Source organism: Lissotriton helveticus, chromosome 5_1 (genome assembly GCF_964261635.1).
Source record: "Lissotriton helveticus chromosome 5_1, aLisHel1.1, whole genome shotgun sequence".
Classification (NCBI taxonomy): domain Eukaryota; kingdom Metazoa; phylum Chordata; class Amphibia; order Caudata; family Salamandridae; genus Lissotriton; species Lissotriton helveticus.
The window spans coordinates 1,784,370,807-1,784,385,443 of record NC_136065.1 but is presented as its reverse complement, the minus strand read 5'-3'; the positions used below and the strand labels follow the sequence as shown (position 1 = coordinate 1,784,385,443).

The 14,637-nt window shown below is 46.7% G+C and overlaps 1 protein-coding gene across 6 annotated transcripts in view; it reads left to right on the top strand.

The window, feature by feature from the left end:
- Positions 1 to 14,637, top strand: part of TANC2 (tetratricopeptide repeat, ankyrin repeat and coiled-coil containing 2) — a 2,511,073-nt gene that overhangs the window by 1,119,144 nt on the left and 1,377,292 nt on the right. The window contains exon 1 of one of the 6 annotated variants that reach the window (XM_078645084.1): positions 6,003 to 6,420. The exons of the other annotated variants lie outside the window; for them this stretch is intronic. The gene's annotated coding sequence lies outside the window, so the exon portion shown is untranslated. Of the gene's footprint in view, positions 1 to 6,002; positions 6,421 to 14,637 lie in introns of those variants that run through there. 6 annotated transcript variants of the gene reach the window in all.

The window sequence follows — 14,637 nt, the reverse complement described above, 5'->3', positions numbered from 1 at the left end:
TGTTTTATTTGAAACAGCATCCTAAAACACTTAACATGCTAACCATTTTGGTAACTCTCAGCTTTCCTGTAACATGAACGTCTGCATTACCCTTTCAGCATCATCAACTGGTTATAAAAGACTAGATTTTCCTTGTTTGATGTTTGCAAATTTTTGAGGTTGAATTAAGAGGCCGAAAAGAAACTAACTCGCAATAGATCACACAGTGTCAATTGCAGAGCCTCATCTTCAAATCTAAACTTTCGCAAATCCAGCCATGTAACTTTAATATTACAAAGATGGCTCCACTGATCTTAAGACAGCTCGTTACACTGGGTGTCGTTCTATTCACACATCAATATGCTAAGGAGTTATTGATAAAGGGTAAGGTGCATTGTAGAAATGCTTTCCACTGTGACATACAACTACATTGACTCCCAAATGAGGGACTTTATTTAGAAAAGTAAAGAGCAGTGGTGGATATATGGTAGACAATGCACAGGAAGAGGAGTCATAGCCAGCTTGTTTGCCACACTAGTACATCAGCCAGGAGCCAAAAGTTTAGGGTGGGAGCAGGGGGAGAAATGAAGCTCAAAAATAGTATACAGTGGGTGGAGGGTGGGAAAGCAGGGAGTTCGCCTGTGGAACAAGTGTGTTCTTTAGAAAAGCGCCTTTGGAAAAGCTGTAACCAGGGACTATGAAATATGTATACTTAAGGCTATCACTAATTTTATTTAGTGCAAGTGATTAGTGTTATTCTATTAATATTCTTAAATGGATATTTAAAAACTGTGTATGACAGAATTGGGTTTGGAGGTGGATGCTAAAAATTCAAGTATGGTGCAGTATAGCATCTCCTGAAATAGGGTTAATATTGTTCTGCGGAGGCTGTGTGTGGGTGGTAGTTGTCTTATTGTATTCTTCAAAACAGTGTATAAATTAACAGTAGTTTTAACAGTGAAGGGCACCATTTTATAGCTTGCACACTTGCATGCTTTGTTCCTTGCTGCTCCGTGCCTCCCTAACCGCTGTGTGTTGACAAAGCCTGTAGGTTTTACCCTTATAATCCAAAGATGTTGGCTTTACCATGACTTGATTGTAAAGCATTGTTTAAAAAAGGTAAAAGACAAAACATTTCAAAACACTGGAGGAAAAGCAAACTCAAGGTATCTCAAAACTGTTCTTTGAGTTCAGTATTTTCAGTCTTTATAAATGACATATGTTCTTTTTCAAATACTTTCAAAATCTCTGAACAAAATGTCAAATGAATAAGGAAGTTTCAGAATTCAAATGAAAACACATAGTCAGTCCTAATTCGATTTCCACTGGAGTTATTTTTATTTTTATTTATTTATAAAGTTTTATACAGCGCAAACTTGATCCCGAAGGATATCAGAGCGCTGTACAATTTGAGGCAAAGGTAACATATAGTCATTTATATACTCCAACACTCGCATATACTGCTTTCACATATGTAGTTACTCACACATACCACTGAGACATACATTTACTCACCAACACACTGATACACACACTCACTCACTTATACAGCTATTTCCACAGGCACTGTTGAACCCATACACCCAGTAAATTATCCACTCACACATGTAGGCAGAAAGTCACACACCCCCACCCACCCACACCCATACACTGAGGCACCCATACAGATAGTCATGCAACCAATAAGTAACCCATATAGACAGTCATGTACCTACTCATCAACCCATGAAGCAGCTTACACAACAAGAGAGAGACTGATGCAGACATTCACACAGTTAAGTCACTAACCCATGCATTCAGTAAAACCCAATTAATCACTCACTTATACATTCAGTCACACACCTATTAAATCATCCACCCAGACACGTATACACCAACTCAATCTTCAATACACCTTGACAGTGATGTCATTTGAGATGTCACTGACCATATCATGAGCGATGCAATATGTGACGTCATCTGCAGTGCATTGCGGGGGCGCGAGCCATAGCCAACTCCACTACCTAGAACGTTTGAATCTCTCCGGTTCTGAAAGAGTGAAATTTCCAACCAACTACAACGTCCCTGAAACCTACGGTGTTTTCAGTGAAAATATATATATATATGTGTGTGTGTGTATACAATGAAATACCTAGCTATATATTCTATGCACACATATGCATAGTAATATATATAACTATACCTTGATTGGATAATTTATTGTGCATTGTTATTTGGGATATATATCCAAATATTTGACCTGGAATGACGACATACTTTTCCTTATTTTGGGTGCAGAATAAATGTAAACCCCTGTGTTTTATTACCCCGCCCTTGATGGGGGTAATTTTGAGAGGAAATGTGCATGCCCCTATGTACTTGACTATAAGTAGGCCTAGGCCATGGGCTTCTGGGTATGAGCCAAATTGTGTTTGTCCTTGATCCAGTGTACCTGGCTTTGTTGGTATAAGAAAGTTAACAAATAATATGAAACTCCCATCACAACCTTACCGTTTGTAGAGGCTCAGCAGGTAATGCTGCAATTCTGCGTGCATTTATACCTTGTGTCACATTGCATGTTGCACTGCTATGCAGCAAGCTTATTAAATTTCTTGAAGTTGCCGCAGTAACTGGTAAATATTGACATAGTACCATTAATTGTGTGTTATTTAGGGGCATTCTTTTTTTTTTTTACTGTGTTTGCCATGTGTTATATAGCATCAACTGTTAATAGTTTGCGATCTAATGAAAAATAAGTTGCTTGCATAAATATTGTACTTGTTTGGTACCCTTCTTAGTTTATTACCTATGCGAAATGGTAAATGTAGCGCTGGCCCTCATGTTAGTGTGTCTTTCAGCACCAGGATAGGGTAGTTATGAACTGTTGCTTTATAAACATTAAATGCTTTGCAGTGAAATTGTCTGTTTGGACGGATATATAGAATGCAAACTGTTGCATTTTCCCACTTGTTAGTGCGTGTTTTAATATGTTTGAGAGGTGTAGAATTTCCTTGAAGATAGAGGCATAAAATTCAATAGAAAGTTGGTGATGTTTACTGAGTAAGGCACAGTACTGCTCAGTCAAAGTCTAGGAGCCGGGGCAATTAAAGGGAAAGAAACAATAAACGAAAAAGCTATACAGGCAATGTAACACATTTTTCCCCTTAGGAAAATTTAGGAAGAAATAGTAAAACATTTAGCAACTCGTTTGACATTCCAAACCTTCCCGTCTTGGTTAACAACACTATTGCGATTTACCTTCACAACTTTAATGGGTCTACCAAATTTCCTCTCACTTTAAGTACAATACCTTCGATTAAGCCGGTAAGAGCTTGGCATACTGGATCCCCAATTGTCTAAGTCTCACTTTGGCATCTAGTTAAGAAGAAAGCTGCCCCTGGACCGTTAATGTGAAGTCCAGGATGATCATCACTCTATGGTTCTCAGTAAGGAGATCACCCTTCTCCCGGGCCATGTGGAAGATGTGATCTCTGTCACAGACGTGGAGCAACCGCGTCATCAACGTTTGAAGTGGGGAACCTGGTGCGGGAGGTCACACCGGCACCCTATGTGCTATTTCCAGTGTAAAAGTGGGGAGAAAGGTCAATCGGTGCAACCTACGATCATATCCAATTTTCACCAAACCCAACCATGTCTTGTCCTTTGATCTGTGCCCGGAGACCAACAATACGGATATTATTCCAGCACACTCTCCCCTCTATGTTCTCCGCTCTATATTCCAGGGCGCGTATCCCTTCTATCATCTGTCGTATGTGAAGCAAGGCCCCTACGTTGGGTTGCATGTCTGCAACAGCTCTGTTTTAGCTACTTGTTCCGCTAGCTTGCATTCGTCATCCCATAGGATGTGTAGGCCTGCCACCACAGTCTCCATCTTATGTTCCAGGGCCTCACTAATCTCTTTTATGGCCTACAAAACGGAATCCAAAGGTAGTAAAACATTCTCCAGGAGGGTTGTAAGGTCCGTCATCCATATCACTTTTGGGGCCTGGAGGTGGTTGAGCACCAGCTTCCACCCCCTTCCATCTGGAGGAGCGGCCCATGGTTTTCCACAGGAAAGGGCTAGGCTGTCCCAGGACCGGCCCCTGGAGCAGGCACTTCCATGTGACTCTTCCTCTCATGCAGGTTTTAGCCCCTCAGTCCCATCAGCAATACAAGCTGCACTGTAGGGCTCCGCAGGGGGGTAGAAACTGCAGGCAGCGGCCCATCCAGAGGTAAGGATGGCCATCAGCAACAAAAGAAGGATGTCTTTTTTTGCCCTGGTGCCTTATTAGCACCGTTGAAATGCCTGCTCAGGTGCCCAAAATGTTGCAAGGTAGTTTACTCAGGGCAACCCTGTATTTACAAGGGGTAATTGGGTTGGATTACTTGGTGGATGGGCCCTGATGGCGGTGAGGGCTTTGGAGCTCACTATTTCTGCTGCTGTTCCATTGGCACTGAAGCTACCCCCTTTTCCCCATGGATACCCTCTCTTAAAGCAGATTCCTCATTGCCTCTGCCCTCCCTGGTCTGGGGAGTGGGCTCCTGAATAACATAATAAGGTTAGAAGTTAGATTTTGCACACTGTCATCTGCAGTTTCTTTGTAGTACTCCCCTTCACGGAGGGCACAGCAGGAGAAAGATTAAGAAACTAACATCAGTGCACAAGGGTTGGGCTACTTCGGTCCATTTCTCCCAAAGCAGAACAATATTAATGCAGAACCACGTGAAACTACCTATCAGTGTGCTGGAGCATTGCTGAGAGAATTCTCTGGATCAAGCCTGGCACTGGGGGAAATTCTAAGGTGAGGAATATGCCACTAGATAGAGTATCCATCAAGCCAAAAGAGCCTTAACTTTGTCATCTGGTGAGACTGCATCTGCCTGTATTGGGAGACACCAGTAACTCTACCTGCAGGATTAGGCCTCTGCTGGTCCTAGCTCTCTGTAACTGTCGTCAATGTCTTATCGTGCTTTGAGAATCCGTTGCTGATCTTGCCATTATTCCCATGTGTACTCTGGCTGTATATCAAGTTTCTTGCCTACATTGCAAAAATATAGACCCCACCACTGTTGGTAAATTTACTGACAATGTTTAGGAAGTTCCTTGATTCTCTGACTGTAAAAGGAGGCATTTGCTGACCTGTTCCTATCTAGAAACTTTTGTCCACGTTGACCCTGCCTATGTGCTAACTCAACTGTATTCGGGGGGAGGGTGGTTGCTGACTAATCCTGTAAAGTATGATCCCTGCTGACGCATCCTGTTTACAGTTATGATCTTGCTGTGTATGTAACTATTGGTAGGTCCTTGCTGTGACCTTAGCTGGAAATGAAGGTCCTTGTTTATCCCGGCTCTACTAGTCATTGAACTTGCTGACCTTTGCTTAGGTGTATGTCCTTGACATTAAGAACTAGCGTTGCCGTTCCCTGCCTGTAAGAGAGTTATTGACCCTGCATTCGTGGGGTGGTTCCTAGCTGACAAGCATGTATGCAGAAGTCCTTGCTGAACTTCTATTATAGGGGTCTCCATAATGACCTAATGACCTTGACTGTAACTAAAGGGAGGCCCTGTCTGGGAATGGTCTTGCTGATCAGTCTGTAGTGTGCGTTTTGTTATACCCAGCTTAGCTCTGCCTGGCTGGGGTGGTTGTAGTGCCTCTGCTGGCGTGGAATGGCCCTGCCTGTGACCTATGCTCTGTGCAGTATACGGAGATTCTTGCTAGCACTACCTCTGTGAAAAGGTCCTTCCTGTCCCCGTTTGTCCAGAGGAGGTCTCTTGCCTGAAGAGGTCATTGTGGGCCCTGTCGTTATCATAAAGTGCCTCTGCTGGCTTCAGGCTGCATGATCTGATTTGAGCAGCGCTGTACTTTTAACGTGCGGAAGGAGGTGGATTTTGCCTTTTTTGTATATTTAATAGAATGTATAATACGTTCTTCCCAGAATTCGCTCCCCTCCAACCTCATCCTCCTCCCGCCCCTCGGTTGCCGTGACAACAGCAGCACTGCGCCATTCCCGGCAGTGGTGGCTTCGGGAGCTTCAGAGACAGCACTGAAAGCAGCGGATCATCTGTAGCCACGGAAAGGGACCGCGGAGCAGCCTCCCCTGCCTTCCGGGGTAGAGCATGGGCAGTGGATCTACCTTCGGGACTCAGAAGAAAGGAGCGTTCATCGGCCCCAGTGTGACGAGCACCCCTGAGCCCAGGCGCAGACAACAGGCACTGCACACCGGATCGGCTACACGTCCACACTGGGGCAGCAGGCGAAGCCCCATTCCTATTCCGTAATAGAGCCGGACCGGAGAGCTACGGACAGTGACAGCCCTGAAGGCGGGGAGCAGAGGATCATTTCAGCGCCTGAGAGGAGCGGGCAACCTTCGGCCGGATCATCTTACACATCCTGCCCTGCAGCGTGAGAACCAGCGAGCCTAGCACAGGCAGCTGAAGCCGCAGCTCGGGAGGCATCGCCGGTGAGTACCGGTGGAGGCTGCGCGGCCTCTATCACCGGGGCGTGGGCGGGGAAGGGTGGGGCTTCAATGGAGAACTGTCAACAGGACATGTCCTGAGCCTTGACTGCACCATGCGAGACGTGCTGCACATAGGCCTCTGCTGTGTGCCGCGAGGGGAGGGGGTCCAGTGACATAACGCAAAATGGCGCTCACATGCAAATATTTTTGAGCCTCCCGCCTCTAAAATGCCACATGCCTGACAGATGCACAGAACTGTGAAGAACGCCGCCTGCGGTACGGCCCTAGGCCACATGCGGGCTCCGAGCTATGGGTATAGGGCTTTGCATTGAAGGGCCATGTAGTGCTTGTCTTGACCCTTGTGGCTCTGCAGCCAGTGGGCCGGCACGCTCCATCGCCACAGCAACATGCAGAGCATGACATCAGCTCTATCTGGAGCATGCCCCGAGCAAGGGCTACTGGAAGAAGTCTGTGTTGAGGGCCCTATAGACCATGTCCTTACCTGACCTGTGGAGAAGAGGCCATCCAGTGCCTCTGCACAGCGTTCCCTTGGTAAGTGACCCTTGCAGCGTATGGCTAAGTCATATACTAGGCGGATGTGTTTAGGAAGCATCCAGTAATAAGTATTTACACAATGAAAGGAAATATTTTCCTGCATGAATAACCAGAAGGATCATAATTCATTAGATTACAATTTATGCGAGAGAAACCTGGTAACGGTGGACTGTAAGATATGAAACTGGAGTGGTCACATAACAAGCGACCAGTGGCAGGGCTATTAAAGTCAAGGTATATACTTGAATGTCTTCAAGGCGGGTTTGCTGGAGTGCTGCTTTACACATAGATGGCGGAAAGAGACTCAGGATGTCCCTGCAGGGATTATAATCTTGCTGTAAAAGAAATACTAAAAATGGTCCTCCGTAAGGATTTGTTTGGAGTGCCCTAGTGCCATGCTCTTTATTGAAGATTGCATCTGGACCACATGGCTAAACCAGCTCTCCCATGGTCCTGAAACATGGAGCTCAAGCCTGACTGGTTCTTCTACGATAGGAGAGGCAATATCCGCCAACAGTCCACATCAGTACCACAAAAGGCGTATCTCTAACCCTGGTCCTGGGGCATCTGCTGCAATGGCAGCCTAGGATCAGCAGCATGCCATCTGCGACCAGGATCTCAGCACCACGGAGAGAGGATCTTGGGCCATTGATTTTATGGTCTTGCAGAAACTCAAGAACTTTCCGATATCGCCTGGGCTTTCTGGAGAGAGTTGCAGCCTAGTCTCCTGCCTTAGCTTCCAGGAAATGCCATGAGGTGGGGGCTTTCCAGGGTAGTGTGTAATCAAGACTCCAGCACCATGAAAGGCAGGCTTTTGCCCATGGGGTCCCCAAGGTTCAGCAGGAATGAATCAGTCAATCAATAGGAGTGTTAGGGGGACACAAAGTAAGGCCGCCCCCCACTCAGCTTAATAACAACAATATGGAGCCTTACCTATTAAAGACACCTATATGGAAGGACCTACTTTTGGGATTTGATACCCAATACTTTTTCTAAATTCCATGGGTGTGTTGATTAGCACTGGTCCCTTAGGTCAAGGTGTATTTTCTATGTAAAAAACGTCACAACAGGCCACTTCTCACTCAAAGGAAAGAAATAGAGTGAGCAAAGAGAGAGTGCCTCACGGTAGCACCACCCGAGGGGGTTCCTGGCTAGCAATTACCAGTTTACCCACTTCTCATCATCGGCCACTCTCTCTCTTTAGGGTGTGTAAAGAAAAAAGGGAACATTGCCGTACTCCAAAATGCTAATCGTGAGGTGCAATAATAGTGAACAAAACCAAAATGTGCACTATTAAAAAAAATCTGTTTGTGTTTGCGCCAAGAACCCCAGAAAGAACCAGTGCACTCGGTTCACAGAGTTAAAAATCTGGTAAGGTTTGCTGGCTATCAAACTTTATTCCACTGCTGCAAACCCTCCCAATTAAAAATGGTTAACAATAGACCATACTCATTTGCTTAATGCCAACATGTTGCGTTGCACATTTTGGTTTTGTTCACTATTATTGCACCTCACGATTAGCATTTTGGAGTACGGCAATGTTCCCTTTTTTCTTTACACACCCTAAAGAGAGAGAGTGGCCGATGATGAGAAGTGGGTAAACTGGTAATTGCTAGCCAGGAACCCCCTCAGGTGGTGCTACCGTGAGGCACTCTCTCTTTGCTCACTCTATTTCTTTCCTTTGAGTGAGAAGTGGCCTGTTGTGACGTTTTTTACATAGAAAATACACCTTGACTAAGGGACCAGTGCTAATTAACACACCCATGGGATTTAGAAAAATGATTGGGTATCAAATCCCTAAAGTAGGTCCTTCCATATAGGTGTCTTTAATAGGTAAGGCTCCATATCTGCAGGAATGGATGACAGGATCTGGCCATGTATCCAGCTATGAACATGGGGTTCTACAGCGAGTGTTGTTTAGTGCCCTAGGACCTTGCACCATTGGCACTTATGGTTCTGTTGGGAAGTTCGGGATCTCCCACTCTCTACCTAAGTTACCATGTCAAGAGCCAAGGCCCTTGGTGCTCTGGAGAAAGATGTGCAATCTAAGCTCTGGCACAATGAAAGGCTAGTTGTGATCGGCAGGGAAGGGCAGGAAGTGTCCAGGGAAGGGCTGGTAGCGAGCCTTGGATTTCCGGGTTCTCAAGGGCAGGACAGGGCCCTGGTAACATGAAAGACAGATTTTCAGCTGTGAATGCGGAGGTTTATCTTGGAATGGTGGGATAACGGCCTTGGTAACATGAAAGGCCCTGATTCTCTGTGGAAAAGGGCAGGAATGTGTTATCATGAAAGGCTGTCTTCACCCCTGAGCCCCACGGGTATGCAGGAACGGCCCTGGCCTGGCACAGTAAAAAGCACGTTTTGAACCATGAAGGTGTGGTCCACCCACAAGAATAGGTGGCATCCAGGGTAACAGCACCTTGAATGTTGCCGTTGCATCCGTGACCGAAATCTTGCCTCACCATTGCCTGCATGTTCCCTGGCACCCCATAGCTCGGAATAAATTATAGGATGCCGACCAGAGTACTGTTTTAACGACAGCACTCTTTTACGTGGCACAGGGACTGGGATCAATCAAATCGTAAGGTTCAGGACCCTGAAGCCACTCACATCATTGAGAGCACTATGGTTAGACTAATTGACGTGGAGCCTAACATCCCTCTCCCAGGCTGGGTAAGATTCCAGCACTGGACACCGAGCAGCTCTGCAGTCCTCCTCCCTAGGAGAGGTACAGCTTTCCAAGAAAGTCTCCACCTCCAGTAACCGGGGCCGTCTTCCTCCTCCTGTTTATTTTTTGTTTGTTTCCCTGCTCTCCGGCGAGAGAAGAAATTACACGAAGCTGCAGAAATACAACTTGGCACCTGTTTTTTCTGTACTGACAAAATATCATATTGCAGGCTCTTGTGCCCTCTCCATTATTGTGCTCCGTTCTTCTGTCCAGCGCTGCCCATGGCCTTGTTTGGAGAGAGCCCTGCTCAGCCCTGCTCCAGCTGCAGCATCCCCGTATGACTCACGGGCCTTCTCCTGGTGCTCAGTCGAAGAAGAAGCTCATTACCATTCTGCTTGTAGCTGCAGCCTTCATGCGAGATGCCTGGAAGGTGGGCGCTGTGGGGGAGGGGCTGTGTACCCACAAGTCCCATGATTGAGAGCTGAGGAATCCTAATGGGAGCCAAGTTAACCATTAACAGATCTCCAGTGCGGGGGGATTATTGCAGCCAAACAATTAAGCAGCAGCCTTTTTACGGGGTGGGCCGTGGCGGGGCAGGCGGGTTCTCCTCTGTCCTGCTTACCACACCCGCTATTTCATACCCCTCTTGCGCTTCGATTCCGCCCCGGGCTACGAGGCTAGGCGGGCGTCCGGACTGTAGCACCGGGCAGGCGAGGAGGCTAGGATACGCAGACTGTTCCATGCCAGTGAAATGAACTGCGGTGCACAGACACCGACATAGCTGACCATTCCAAGCATTCACCCTATGACGAAACACCGACGTCACTCCTCTCAATGCAAAGCAAATGGCAAGGCCAGCACTGTCTCGGGATAATCGAATATTCGTACTGTGTGGCTGAATGAATCAAGAATGTACACCACCCAATACTGCCAGTCACAAGTGTGGGTGTACTTTATAATAACCCATTTATAGGAGGAATGTAACCATAACAAACCCATCAAACACGTCTCACTACTTACTGCACCGGGACCGGGTGCTGCAAACTCGCCTTAGAAACGCGTCGTCGCAGCAACACTGTAAAACACAAACATGTCTAGATGTATGCCCGAGAGCCCACACGGACCTCGTCTCTGAATGGTGGAACATATCAGCAGTTCACCACAAGCCTCACAAACGCTGTTCTATAGATATCATATCTGCATGCAGAAAGTGTGAACAACTACATACGGTGCAAGCTCACCGCCTCCTTCCCGTGCTCCTGTCCTCTCCCCCGTGCTCCTGTCCTCTCCTCTCTTCCGTGCTCCTGTCCTCTCCTCTCTTCCATTCTCTTGTGCCTTCCTTTTCCTGGCGGGATAGCCAGGAGAAAGGAAGGCACAAGAGAATGGAAGAGAGGAGAGGACAGGAGCACGGCAAAGAGGCGGTGAGCATGCCCATCTTTTTTTTGCCCCCTCCCTTTTTTTTCTGTTCCCTTCTCGACTGACTGACTGACTGAAATATTTGTTAAGCGCACTTATGCCGTGGCGTTTTGGCGCTGAGAGAGGGTACCGCTACTGCTGGATGATTAAGGTGTGGTAAACAGCCAGGTCTTCAATGCCTTTCTGAAACTGCTCTTATTTGGTTGTAAACGGAGCTTAGTGGGCAAGGCGTTCCACAGCTTCGCTGCCAGATGGGAAAAGGACTTGCCTCTCCAGCGTGCTCTCCTTATTCTCGCAACGGTGATTAGGCCTTGGCACGTAGATCTAAGAGTACGGGTGTAGCGGGGAAAGAGAGCTTTCAAGTCCTCGGCTCCTCCTATTACTGTTTTGTGGACTAGGCAGAGGGCTTCGAATTGTACTCTCTGCAGAACTGGCAGCCAATGGAGTTGGCGTATGGCTTTGGAAGTGGGATGGCGCTTTGGAAGGTCCAACAGAGCTCTTCCCGCTGCGTTTTGCAGTGACTGTAATTTGGTAAGTTGCCTTTCACCCATACCCAGATATAAGGCATTGCAGTAGTCGATACGGGAGAGGGCTAAGGCCCCAACCACTGTTTTCCTTAATGTTGGGGAATCATGGGCAGTATTTTTCTGAGGGTTTTCATAGTAAAAAAGCATGCAGACGTCACTTGATTCACCTGTGCGGTGAGAGCAAGATCTTTGTCTAGCCAGAGGCCCAGATTTTTAACTTTTTGTGCAGGCTCAGGACACATTCCTGCCTCAGGAGGCCACCAAAGTTGGCTCCAAATGCGAGTATTGTGTCCGAACTCGATCACCCCCGTTTTTTCGTTGTTCAGTTTTAGGAAGTTCATGTTCATCCAACTTTTTATGTTTAAGAGACAGCTTCTAAACTGTTCCGCAGGGACTTCAATAGTTTGTGTAAGTGACATGATCAGTTGTGTGTTGTCAGCATACAAATCCAATTTCAGGCCATGTGCTTTTATTAGTGATGCTAGCGGGGTCACATAAAGATTAAAGAGGGTGGGGGAGAGTGCCGAACCCTGTGGGACCCCACAAGGGAGGGAGAATTCCTCCGACTTCAGGCCTTCCCAATAAATGTGTTGGATTCTATTTCCTAAAAATGACTTTAGTAGGGACAAGGCAGTGTCTCTAACTCCCACTGATTCTAGCCTGTTAATGAGGACCCCATGGTTAACAGTGTCGAATGCTGCTGTTAAGTCCAGCAGTATCAGCACTGCTCTTCCTCCCCTATCCATGGTTCTGCGGGCTTCCTCTCTGGCAATTATTAGGGCTGTCTCAGTAGAGTGACAAGACCTAAAGCAGTGTTGGGTATTGTCAAGGATGTTATTGATGTTGACAAACTCCATTAGTTCCTGATTAAGGACCTTTTCTAATATTTTCGTTGGTAGAGGGAGACAGGAGATGGGACGATAGTTTTTTGTCTCCCCTGGGTCTAAGGAGTCCTTTTTCAGGATAGGTCTGATGCTGGCTTTTTTCCATTGCTGCGGAAATACACCTGATTTAATTACCACATTGAGAAGTGGCGTTAAGGTTTTACTGATTGTTTCTGGGGCCAGCTGAAATATGTTGGGCGAACAGGGGTCTTGCGGAGATCCCGATTTGGCTTGTTCTATCATCTTGGGAATCTGATCTTCCTCAAAGTGAGAAAAATGGGATAGACAATTCTGGGGGGCTGCTGATTGTTCCCTAATGATGTTGGTCCCTGGGTCGGATATCTCATGCAGCTCATTATATACATCATGGCCCTTTTGTTGGAAGAACAAGGCTATCTTATCTAAAAAGTGTTGATCAGGGACAAATACTGTGTCCCTGGGGCATTTGAGTAGGCATGACCCTGTTTTGAATAGCTCTTTAGAGGAATTTGCAGCCTCATTGATTTTAGACGTGAAATAGATCGATTTGGCTTGTACAATCATTTTTTTATACTCATTTAGAGCTTTTGTGAGATGTGCTATAATCAGATCTCCAGATTCGTTCTTTGTGCCTACAGTTGATTTTTTGTTGCTTAACTTCCGGTGTGTACCAAGGTGAGGTGGCTGATTGTCTCCTGGTTTTTTTTCTGTCTTCAGGGGCTAGTTCTCTAACTGCCTCGTTTATCCATAGGTTGAATTTATTAGCCCCATCATTGCTGTTAGTGAATGAGGGGGGATTTTTTGAGAGAATCTTAGCTAGACTATCCTTCTGAAAAACCTTCCACGGCCTGGTTAGGCCAGTGTTGGGCGAATCCTACGGCTCCCGGGTTGTGGTGTGTGTTTTATTGTAAAGTGAATGACCTAGTGATCTGATCATTGGATTGGTAAGACCGACGTCACTCTTATACTCTCATTGTTCGTAACAATGCCGTCCAGAGTATGGCCGACTTGATGGGTAGGTTTAACGATTAGTTGTTTCAGCCCAAACTGTGGAAGTTGTCAACCAAAGTCACAGTATCAGAGTCCCTATTATCCTCCAGAAGTTAAAATCACCTAGAACTGTATAAGTGGGAGTGTCTAGGCATGATTCTAGGAAGGTTTGAATAGCTTTACTAAAAGGACCTTTCGTCCTTGGTGGTCTGTAAATTAATAGACCAGTGATGAGAGCTTGATTGTTGTTTTTTATGTTAAAGGACATTGCCTCTAATGTGGCTTCTGATGAAAATTTAACTTTAAATTAAGAGCGGTAGATTAGTGCAATGCCCCTCCCCCCCCCTGTTCCCGTCCTGTCTACTTGAGCCACTGAGTATCCTGAAGGGGCTGCAGTGTTCCAGTCAGGTCCCGAGGTAGTGGATGCCCAGGTCTCAGTGAGAAACACTAGATCCAGGTTATTATCCGATATCAGGGATTCTAGTTCGTGTTTATGCTTGGGCATGGATCTAGTGTTTAACAGAACGCATTTAAGTGAGTTTCCTATGTAGTGCTTAGGTTTGTCAGTTTGTTCTCCCCTGCCTGGATGGTTCCCAAGCTCAGGGTGGATAGTGATTCTCATTAAGTCAGGGTAGGGAACACTTTGGTGGCAGTTGGCCAGGTGTGGTGGTAGAAAGGAAATTCCTAGATCGCAGGAGGTACATGCTTTCAAGTTGGTGGTATTGTCATCCATAAGCGTGGTAGGAGTTAGGCATTTCCGCGTATTAACCCCTTCCACGCTCATGACGAGCTGGGCTCGTCATGGTGTAGCCTCCTCGCACGCTCATGACGAGCCCAGCTCGTCATGAATAATGGAAAATGGAGGATCCCAGCACCGGGGGGGAAAACGCATAGCAGCCAAGTGGTTAAGGGCCAAGAGATCATCCCGGGTAAAACTAATTCTACGAAAATGGGCAGGGGGTCTAGCGCTAAGCGCGTCATGGGCGCGGACGGGCGCAGACGGGCTTGCCTTTGGCGCGTCCGCTGCGCGTTCGGAAATGCATTGAAACTTATAGGCTCTCCCCGGAAGTGTCAACAGCTAGTGCGCGTCCCCCACCACTCCCAAGATGGCGACTTGCTCTTCGAGCCTGGTGTCTCCCTGCACTCCCTCTGCAACAATCGGGACTTCCCGCGGCAGACCGAGGAGTCGGGCTAGGTGAGT